Source organism: Panthera onca, chromosome C2, assembly GCF_046562875.1.
Source record: "Panthera onca isolate mPanOnc1 chromosome C2, mPanOnc1 haplotype 2, whole genome shotgun sequence".
Taxonomy (NCBI): domain Eukaryota; kingdom Metazoa; phylum Chordata; class Mammalia; order Carnivora; family Felidae; genus Panthera; species Panthera onca.
The window spans coordinates 113,684,695-113,694,710 of record NC_138347.1 but is presented as its reverse complement, the minus strand read 5'-3'; positions in this window follow the sequence as shown (position 1 = coordinate 113,694,710).

Genomic DNA, 10,016 nt, shown 5'->3' with positions numbered 1-10,016 from the left:
GCATGTGTGTGTGTGTGTGTGTGTGTGTGTGTGTGCGTGTGCGTGCGTGTGCATGTAAACACACAGTGTTTACATTTATAGCAGCATGGAACATAGTATTCCATTGTATGGTGATACTATCTTTAGCTAATCCCCTTCTTTTGGGAATCTATGTTGCTTCTAAATTTTCTTTTAAAGAGCACTCTGGTGAATATCCTTACAGCTAAATCTTACCCCAGATTCTTGATTAGTTCCTCAGGATAAATTCCCAGAAGCAGACTTTCTGGGTGATGGGTAACTTCCATTGTCACCAACGGTGACTGTGCCCTTGATCAGATATAAAGTTTTGATTAAACGTCACACCAGAACTCTATAATCTTGTCTGCATAGTGTCATCACCACTGAAAACATTTGGTGAACTACAGGCTAGAACTCATGTTCAAAAAAAATCTTAATCTTTCCTCTTGACTTTGATCTTGGACTATTCAAGAGAATCCAATTTATCTCAAAAGAACAAAGAAAGCAACTCTGGAGGAGATTCATATGAATGTGCCACCAGAGTCAGGAGGTAAAACAGAGAAACACAGCGAACACAGAGTGTAAGCGTTACGTGCCCCCCAAAGCCAGCTCTCATTGTCCTGATAGAATTGCTTAAGAAATTGAAAGAGTAGGATCATGGCATTTGCCAGGTGTATTCTGCTTGATTCTTTACCAGTTGGAAGGTGTTTTCTTTTTTCTTGTTTTTCTTTGACCTAGCATGTTTTTCTAAACCTTTTTGGAAATTAGAATAGAATTACTTCCTCAGTAGCTAAAGACCCTGCTGGGTTGCAACAAGGAAGCCTCTCGTGACTGACTTTTTTCGTAAAGCTTCCCAAGCTCCTCTTTCTTTAGATCTTCAAGATGCACAACACAAAGAACGAAATATTTAAAAAATATGTTTATGGGGATTTTGTCGTGGGAGGAGGGAGAGAGGGAGAGAGAGATGGCCGTACAAACTGGCGCTTAGTATTTCTGACTCAAGGGGCCTGTCTGGGCGTGGCTATGGATCGATGGGAAGAGGAGTATAGCAGTTGCACTGGTTCTTGCTAAATTCTGTTCATTTGGAGAGGTCTGGGGAGAGGGCTTATTAGTTCATGGAGGGACCAGACCACAGCTAACTCAGGCCACCCCTTGGTGCTGCCGTATACATTACTGCGTTGTATAGAAACTCGTAACGGCTCTGGGAAACCTACCTTGTTAACACCGTAGGCTGATTTTCCAGACCCTCCGCAGGATAACCTTCACCCTGCTTTTCTAGCCTTAATATCTACGCCTTCTGTAGACACGCATGGAAGCTTGGCATCCTTTTTGGCAGTTGCCACTCTAGCCACTGTTGTGGCCAACAGCTCTGTGCACGTGCGGCCCAACAGCTCTCACTTGAACCGCGCTGGGAATCACACCCTTGCTGCCTGACCCTGCAGGGTGGACACGCTTGCCTCCTGGTTGCCCTCTGGGTATGTGAGGGACTCACCATGCTGCAGGGCAAACTTTGGTCAATGGGGGATGGGAACTGAAGGGCAAAGGCCCCCCTCTTCTGTCTGTCAGGTGGGTAATTTTCAGGTCCTTCTACATGACTCCTCAGAAGCCTCCAGTGGGATTAGGCCCCAGATATCCCCACGGTGACCAGCTGATATCACACCCTTGTGCTGGCTTTCTCTCCTTGCCTGTTCCCCCTTCCCCTCTATTCCCTGTGGGAAACAACAGTCACCCTCCTATCTATCTGCTACTTTCTGGTTATGTTCCTAGCTCTTCATCTATTCATTTCTTTAATAGCACTTGGGGACCATCTACTATGTTCCTGGTCTGGGGAAGGGCCCTAAAATATAAAAAGGAATCAGTCACTAGCCTTGTTCGTGAGGAGCTTGGGGTTTAAGAGGAGACAGACAGCTAAAAACTGGCAGTGGGACATGGTGAGTATTGTTCCAGAAAACCAAGAAGTCGGGCACAGGCGAGGGGACAAGTGATCCAGTTTGGAGTATCTGGGGAGGTTTTCTTGAGTGGAAAGTAATTTGCTGGAGGAAAGTGGAGAAAAACTTTCTAGGCTGAGGGAACGTTATGAATGCTTTATGTTTGGAACCTGTGGAAAGTTCAGGGACACCGGAGTGGAGGGCGCATGAGGAATGTTCACAGAAGAGTGTCTCAGAATCTGGGGGCTTGCGACACCCAGAGAGGTCAGAGAAGGTACAGAGAAGAGAAGGTCTGAGTGGCTTCTTGTCTGTCACCAGCCTGGTTTCATCCTTCTGTACAGCTGGCCTATCCACTCTGGCCATAGCTTCTGCCTGAGGTGGACATCTACAGGGATGGACTTGGGACAGGCCTGAGGCCCGAGTCTGCCGCCATGCTCCTAAGAAACTAAGTCTTGCCTCACCTAGCTCGTGGTAGTATACGGGAGTTATTTAGTATCAGCTTCTTGCTCTCAAGGAGAGCCAGCACATGACCAGTGTCTCCAGAACTGTTAGAAGTGATAAGAAGGTCTATCCTTCATCTCCCACGGGAATGCCCATATCTCTGCCCTGGCAGACGGGCTCTTGTGAGTTTCTGTTTTCTCAGCCACGAAATAATCCCGCAGCGCAGCTGATGGTGGCTTTCCACTGACCCCCATCCCTTTGTGGTGACCATGCAGCTCCTGACCCAGGGCCAGGCCAGTGACTTTCAGAGTGGAACAGACCACCTGATTGGTGGCTGGCCCAATCAAGCAGGCCCCCTCTTGCGGCGGGCAGTGGCGGGGGTGGGGGGGGTTGTGTCAGCAGCAGGTGGTGGAGGTTAGAAATTAAAGGGCATGCAGAGAAGGCTCTGGGCAGAAGCGCTGAGGGCAAGAGGAGAGCAGAGAGGGGCAGGGTGCTGGTGACAGGAGGGGCAGAGACAATGTGGCTGAGTCACGGTGATGTGGCAGTACTGGGAGCTATGAGATAGGGAAGGATCCTCAAAGTGGCCTGGAGGGTCTTTCTGTTTCTGAACGACACTCCAGACTCCAGAAGCCTATGTGTATGGCTGGGCCTGTGCTCTCAGCAAAAACAGACACATATGTTCCTGTTCCCTTACATATCCTAACACAGAAGAGCATCAGGAGTTAAACTGCCTGAGTGTGATGCTGGCCCTGCCACTTACTCCTGGGTGCACTTGGGCAATTAATTGCTCTCTCTGTGCCGCAGTTTCCTCTTTTGTAAACCAGGCTAATATTGGTAGTACCTCATGGGATTGTGATGATGACTGAATGAGTTAACGGATAGAAAAGGCAGAAAGCAGACAGGCCCATGTTGAACACTCTCTAACCAGGTAGCAGTCTGGGTCTGGACTGGACCCTCATTTGGCTAATTGAGAGTGTGAGGGACCATTTACAAATGGGCGTAGGTGAGACGGGGGTGGGGGGGGGGGTGGGGGTGGGGTGGTGGGTTGGGGGGGTTGGGGGGGAGCTTGGGGGGGATACCAACAAAGGATGGTGGAGCAGCCTGGGGCTAGTGCCTGCAGGGGGCCTTTACCATTCCTGGCTTGATGGGGTGGGGGAGGGGCAAGACACCCAGCAATCTCTCAAGAGGATGGCGGGACAGGAACTGTGGGCTCCAGACAAGGGTGCGGCTGGGCCAGTTGGCCCTATGGGGAAGAAGCGGAGGGGTCACAGACCCCCAAGCCCTCTCCTCCTTCACTCTGAGCTCCAGCCCATGCCACTCAAAGACCAATCCAGTTGGAAGCCAAAGTGCAAGGCATTTCTGCGGATGCACAACGCGGAAATCCACCTGCTGGGGCCCAGAGCAGGTGGTGAAGGGTGGGGAGAGGATGGACAGCCCGTGGAGTCTCTTCGGCACAAATGCCCACTGACACAAATACTGCTGTTGTGATGATTGCAGTAAATGCCTGTCGCCTAAGAACTCAACTGATTTCCATTCCTTGCAAGCCAAACAGCCCAGCACCATCAGAAAACAAACGGTGAGGCCTTATGGGGCCACCTGGTCTGGTGGCGATCACAACGCACACTGCTGTTGACAGCTGCTCCCCTCACTAGTTGGTCAAAACTCTGCAGGCAAGGCCAGAGGCCTTTCGGCTTTAATGACTTCAGTGCGTAACACAGGACCAGGCACATGTCACCAGGCACTCTGATGGGCCCTACCTGAAGGAACCTGGGAGAAGCATCAGGACGTTTTATTTAAACGACAAGGTCTCTGATTTCACCCTCAAAGCCAATACAGAGGGATGAAAACTCTTACAACCAATGTCTGACTGTACTTATCTTTCAAAGTTGATTTTACCCACTCAAAAAGTACCCTTTAATCCCCCACTTTGGGAAGTTAAAACAAAAGATGAAAAGCAGAAGTCAAACTGTGGCAGTGGGATTTTTATTCTGCTCTGTCGGGGCCTCCGGCAGATAGGAGTGGAGAGGCAGCTTGCACTGGGAATGCTGAGTCACTGCGAGAGGGCGCTGGCTGCTGGGCTGATTTACTGAAGCAAAAATTCTGTGCGTGTGTGTGAATATAGCATTTACATTACACAAGTCAGAGAGAGGAGGTTGAAGGCGTTGCCTGGTTTGGGTTGAGGAGGAGGCCGAGACCAGCCCAGGCTCCTCCTGGGTCCCCTCTGGAGGCTGCGGCTTTGGTGCCAGGCCCTGGGCGTCCCTAATCTCACTGACTCAGGTCCCTGCCAGCACCGAGGCTGTAAATTCAAAAAGCCAGTGGTCATTTGGAATGCCTGAATTGGAGCCCAGGTGCATGTTTTCACAGCCTGTGTTCTTAGTCACTGAGTTAGTGTTGCCCAAAGTGGTTAAGTCACTGCAGCCCACCATTTGGATTTTTGCCCCTTCTGTGTTTTACCTGCATCCTTCACTGAATGGTTTTCCTTTGGAAACTAACCTTTTTGGGGGTACTTTAAACGATTTGTGTTTGAAAAGGAAACTGTATCACTACCATAAATGGAGAGCTAGTCTCACCTACCATAAAGTAACCATCCGTAGAAATGCAAAGAAATTCCTGGTGTCCAGCCTGGCTAACTGAATTTTAGAGCAGAATGATTTCAAAGTAACTCCATCCCTTTCAGCTGATTGGCTGTCCTGAGAAACCTCTCTCCCTTCTATCTGTTGGTCCCTATGATCCGTAATCGCTGATTCAAAGTTGGATTGGAGCCAGAGGGGTGCTGGGAGCTGGTAAATGTTTAACAACCAACTCTCCAAAAATAAATATAAACACACACACACACACACACACACACACACAGTACACGTCTTACTGTTACCAATGACCTGTGGCATACAATTTACAAAGAAAAATGTTTATAATGCTTTTCATTGTAAATTCTATATAGTCCGTCGATTCCCTCAGAATGTTTTCATTGCTTTTTGATGCACTCACTTATCTGTACCAACCTGAGGTTGTAATTGACGAACAAGTGTAGTTACAACACAAACCTTGGTTGATACTAGCAAGGTCAAAGTGAAGAAACAAAGACATTTGTCAGCACTTCACTAGTTTATCAATGTCACAAATGATGTGAGTGACTTCTTTGCCAAATTGTGTAATAGTTTTCAAGTACTGGAAAAATATTTCCTATTTTGCTGTATTTACGATGCAATGATTCCAGATATGACACACTTTTTAGTTAAAGCGGTATGACTAGTATTTTTTCTTCACTTCTTTAAGCCTAGACAAAACAAAACTATAAGTCAAGGCGCAATTTGGAGCATTTGCTGATTTCTGTGGTGTAAATACTCCGACCACGACCCATTTCAAATTACCTATGCGCCATTGCACTGAGCGTGACGTAGAGTTGAGAGACGTGCCCCAGCTCACTCTTTCTAGGATTTCCACCATATAGACACAATAGACACAAATAACCTCAGCAACCTGGGTGCTAGTTAATGTAGCAAAATAATTGGAAAGGTGGGAGTATTTAATGCTTTTTAAAAATTTTTTTAAAATTTTTACTTTTACTTTTTTATTTTTTTAAATTTACATCCAAATTAGCATATAGTGAAACAATGATTTCAGGAGTAGATCCTTAGTGCCCCTTACCCATTTAGCCCATCCCCCCCTCCCACAACCCCTCCAGTAACCCTCAGTTTGTTCTCCATATTTATGAGTCTCTTCTGTTTTGTCCTCCTCCCTGTTTTTATATTATTTTTGTTTCCCTTCCCTTAGGTTCATCTGTTTTGTCTCTTAAACTCCTCATATGAGTGAAGCCATAAGATTTTTGTCTTTCTCTGACTGACTAATTTCACTTAGCATTATACCCTCCAGTTCCATCCACGTAGTTGCAAATGGCAAGATTTCATTCTTTTTCATTGCTGAATAGTATTCCATTGTGTATATATACCGCATCTTCTTTATCCATTCATCCATCGATGGACATTTGGGTTCTTTCCATACTTTGGCTATTGTTGATAGTGCTGCTATAAACATGGGGGTGCATGTGTCCCTTCGAAACAGCACACACGTATCCTGTGGATAAATACCTAGTAGTACAATTGCTGGATGGTAGTGTAGTTCTATTTTTAGTTTTTTGAGGAACCTCCATACTGTTTTCCAGAGTGGCTGCACCAGCTTGCATTCCCATAATGCTTTTGTTTTTAATACAATTTATTTAATTGTAATTTTATATGAATTGGTTTTTAATAAAGGCTGTTTATCAACTGGATCTCTGGACTCCCCAAACATTTGCTCCCAACCGTGTCAGTTTCAGTAAACTGGTGATTGTAAGTTTAGTAATTGTAGCCTTATCTTGAAAACAGGCAAGCTGCCTATGCACCCCTCAGAGGACCAGTATCCAGAATAATCTCTGCTCTCTTTTGATGTACACACTCCATTTGGCTCTACCTCAAAAGAATAACAGAGTTTGTCTCTCTCCTTATTTCTCTAACTTTGTATCCTCTAGTTTCCTTCTTTTTTTTTTTTTTTTAATTTTTCAAAGTTTATTTATGAGACAGAAGGACAGAGCATGAGCAGAAGAGGGGCAGAGAGAGAGGGAGACACAGGATCCAAAGTAGGCTTCAGGCTCTGAGTTGTCAGCACAGAGCCTGACACAGGGCCTGAACTCATGAACCGTGAGATCATGACCTGAGCCAAAGTTGGATGCTTAACAAACTGAGCCACCCAGGCACTGCCCCCTCCATCTTCCCTCTCATTGACTCTGCCCCCAGATATTCCTGGAACATACCAGGCATATCCGCCCCAGGACCTTGGCACTTGCTATTTTCCTTGCCTAGAACGTTCTTTCTCTAGATGTGTGCATGGTTCACTCCCTCACCTCCATCAAATCTTTACTCAAATGTCATCTTCTCAGTGAAGCCCTCCCCGACCACCTAGTTACAACTGCAAACCCTCCTCTTTACCATTCCCCCACTGACCATGCCATAAAAATATGTCTTCCTTGCTTTATTTTTCTCCATAGCATCAATTACTTCCATATATTGAGCTGTATAAAATCCTCCTGTATATTTTGTTTATTGCCTATTTTAATTCATGACAATGGAAACAACACAAAAGCTAGGCGTTTTTGTATGTTTTGCTGAATCTTCTGTGTATGAAACAGTGCCTAGCACAAGGTAGGTAGTCTATGTATTTGTTGAATAAATGAATGATTCAATAGTGGTTGCCTGGGAAATATGTATTGAATAAACAGATGAATGAATGAATATTGCTTCAAGTCCTAGAGGCACAAAATTACCAGGGGGAGATGTGAAAATATAGATATTGATACACTTATGTATAGATCAATATTGATTTATTTATATATATCAAGCTGTTATATATATATATATATATATATATATAAAACATATACACATATATAATATATCCATAGATATAACAGCTTTATTAAGATATAATTCATATGCCATATAATTCACTCATTTGAAATATACAATTCAGTGGGTTTTAGTGTCTTCAGAGATGTGCAGTCATCACTAATATCAATTTTAGAACATTTTCATCACTCCAGAAAGAACCCCATGGTCATTAATAGTCACTCGTCTCTGGTTCTCAGTATCCCCAGCCCTAGGCAACCATTAATTTATTTTCTGTCTCTGTAGATTTGCCTAGCCTTCAATTAGTATAACATTTTCAAGATTCATCTATGTTATAGCATGTATTAGTACTTTATTTCTTTTTTTTTTTTTTAATTTTTTTTTTAACGTTTATTTATTTTTGAGACAGAGAGAGACAGAGCATGAACGGGGGAGGGTCAGAGAGAGAGGGAGACACAGAATCTGAAACAGGCTCCAGGCTCTGAGCTGTCAGCACAGAGCCTGACTCGGGGCTTAAACTCACGGACCGCGAGATCATGACCTGAGCCGAAGTCGGACGCTTAACCGACTGAGCCACCCAGGCGCCCCAGTACTTTATTTGTTTATACTGATGTATAATAATCCATTCTATGAATAAACCACATTTAATTTACTCATTCATCACTTGATGTACATTTGAGTTTTCCCACTTTTTGGCTATAATGAATAATGCTGCTGGGAACATTCATGTTTGTGTGGGCATATGTTTTCATTTCTCTTGGATATATGTCTAAGAGTAGAATTGCTTGGTCATGTGATGTTCTATGTTTAACATTTTGGAGAACTGCCCACCAACAGTGTATGAGATTTCAAATTTCTCCACATCCTTATCAATACTCATTCATATCTGTCTTTTTTGTTATAGCCATCTTAAGAGGTATGAAATGAGATCTGTTTGTGGCTTTGATTTGCAGTTGTTTGATGGCTAATGATGCTGAACATCTTTTCATGTGCTTATTGTTCATTTGTATATCTACTTTGGAGAAATATCTATTTAGATTCTTTGGGTTTTTAAATTTTTAAATTGTTTTATTTGGGTTGTCTTTTTGTTGCGTTGTAAGAATTATTTACATATTTTGAATTCTAGACCATTATCAGATGTTAGATTTGTGAAAAAAAGTTGTGAGCTATATTTCACTCTCTTGAGGGTATCTTGTGAAGCAAAAACATTTTACTTTGATGATGTCCAGTTTACCTCCATTTTCTTTTGTTGCTTGTTCTTTTGATGTCATATCTAGGAAACAATCCCCTCATCCAGACTCATAAAGATTTATACCTAGGTTTTCTTCAAGAGTTTTATAGTTTTAGCTGTTACATTTTAGGTCTTTGATCCATTTTGAGTTAATTTTAACATGTGGTGTGAGGTAGGGATGCAACTTCATCCTTTTGCATGTAAATATTTAATCATCCCAGCACCATTTATTGAAAAAGCTATACTATCCCTGTTGAATTGTCTTGATATCATTGTCCAAAAACAAGGGAAGATTGTAAATCAGATGTGTGTGATCTAATTTGTTTCTTTGTGATTAATTTTGTTGGAAGCATTGAAAATTCTAGTTAAAGAATGTTTGGCATAAAATCCATTCAAGGTGCCTTGTTAGTGCAGTAGGTAGCGCTTCAGTCTCATAAAATCCATTCAAACCAGTTCAAGAATAAAGGGAATGCTCCTACTTCCCAGATTGTGATTTTTATTTAACATTTTACTTTTTAAAAATTATTATTGAGGTATAATTGGCATATAACATATTAGTTTTAGGTATACAATGTAATGTTTTGATATTTGTATATGTTGCAAAATGATCACCACTATGTCTAGCTAACTAATCTGTTACCATACATAGTTATATATAATTATGTTTTTTTTTGTAAAGAGAACTTTTAAGATTTACTCTCTCAGTAACTTTCAAATATGTAATACAGTAATGTTAACTATAGTCACTATGCTATATATTACATTCCTGTGACTTATTTATTTTATAACTGGAAATGCATACCTTTTACCCTTTTCACCCACTTTACCCCCATCTCTGGAAACCACTGATCTTCTCTCTGTATCCATGAGCTTTTTTTTCTCTCCTTTTTTTAAGGTTCTACATATAAATGAGATCATGCAGTATTTGCCTCTCTCTGTACGTTGTGTTTTATTTAGCATAATGCCCTCAAGGTCCATCCATGTTGTTGCAAATGGCAACATTTGATTTCTTTTTAAGGCTGAATAAATATTTCATTG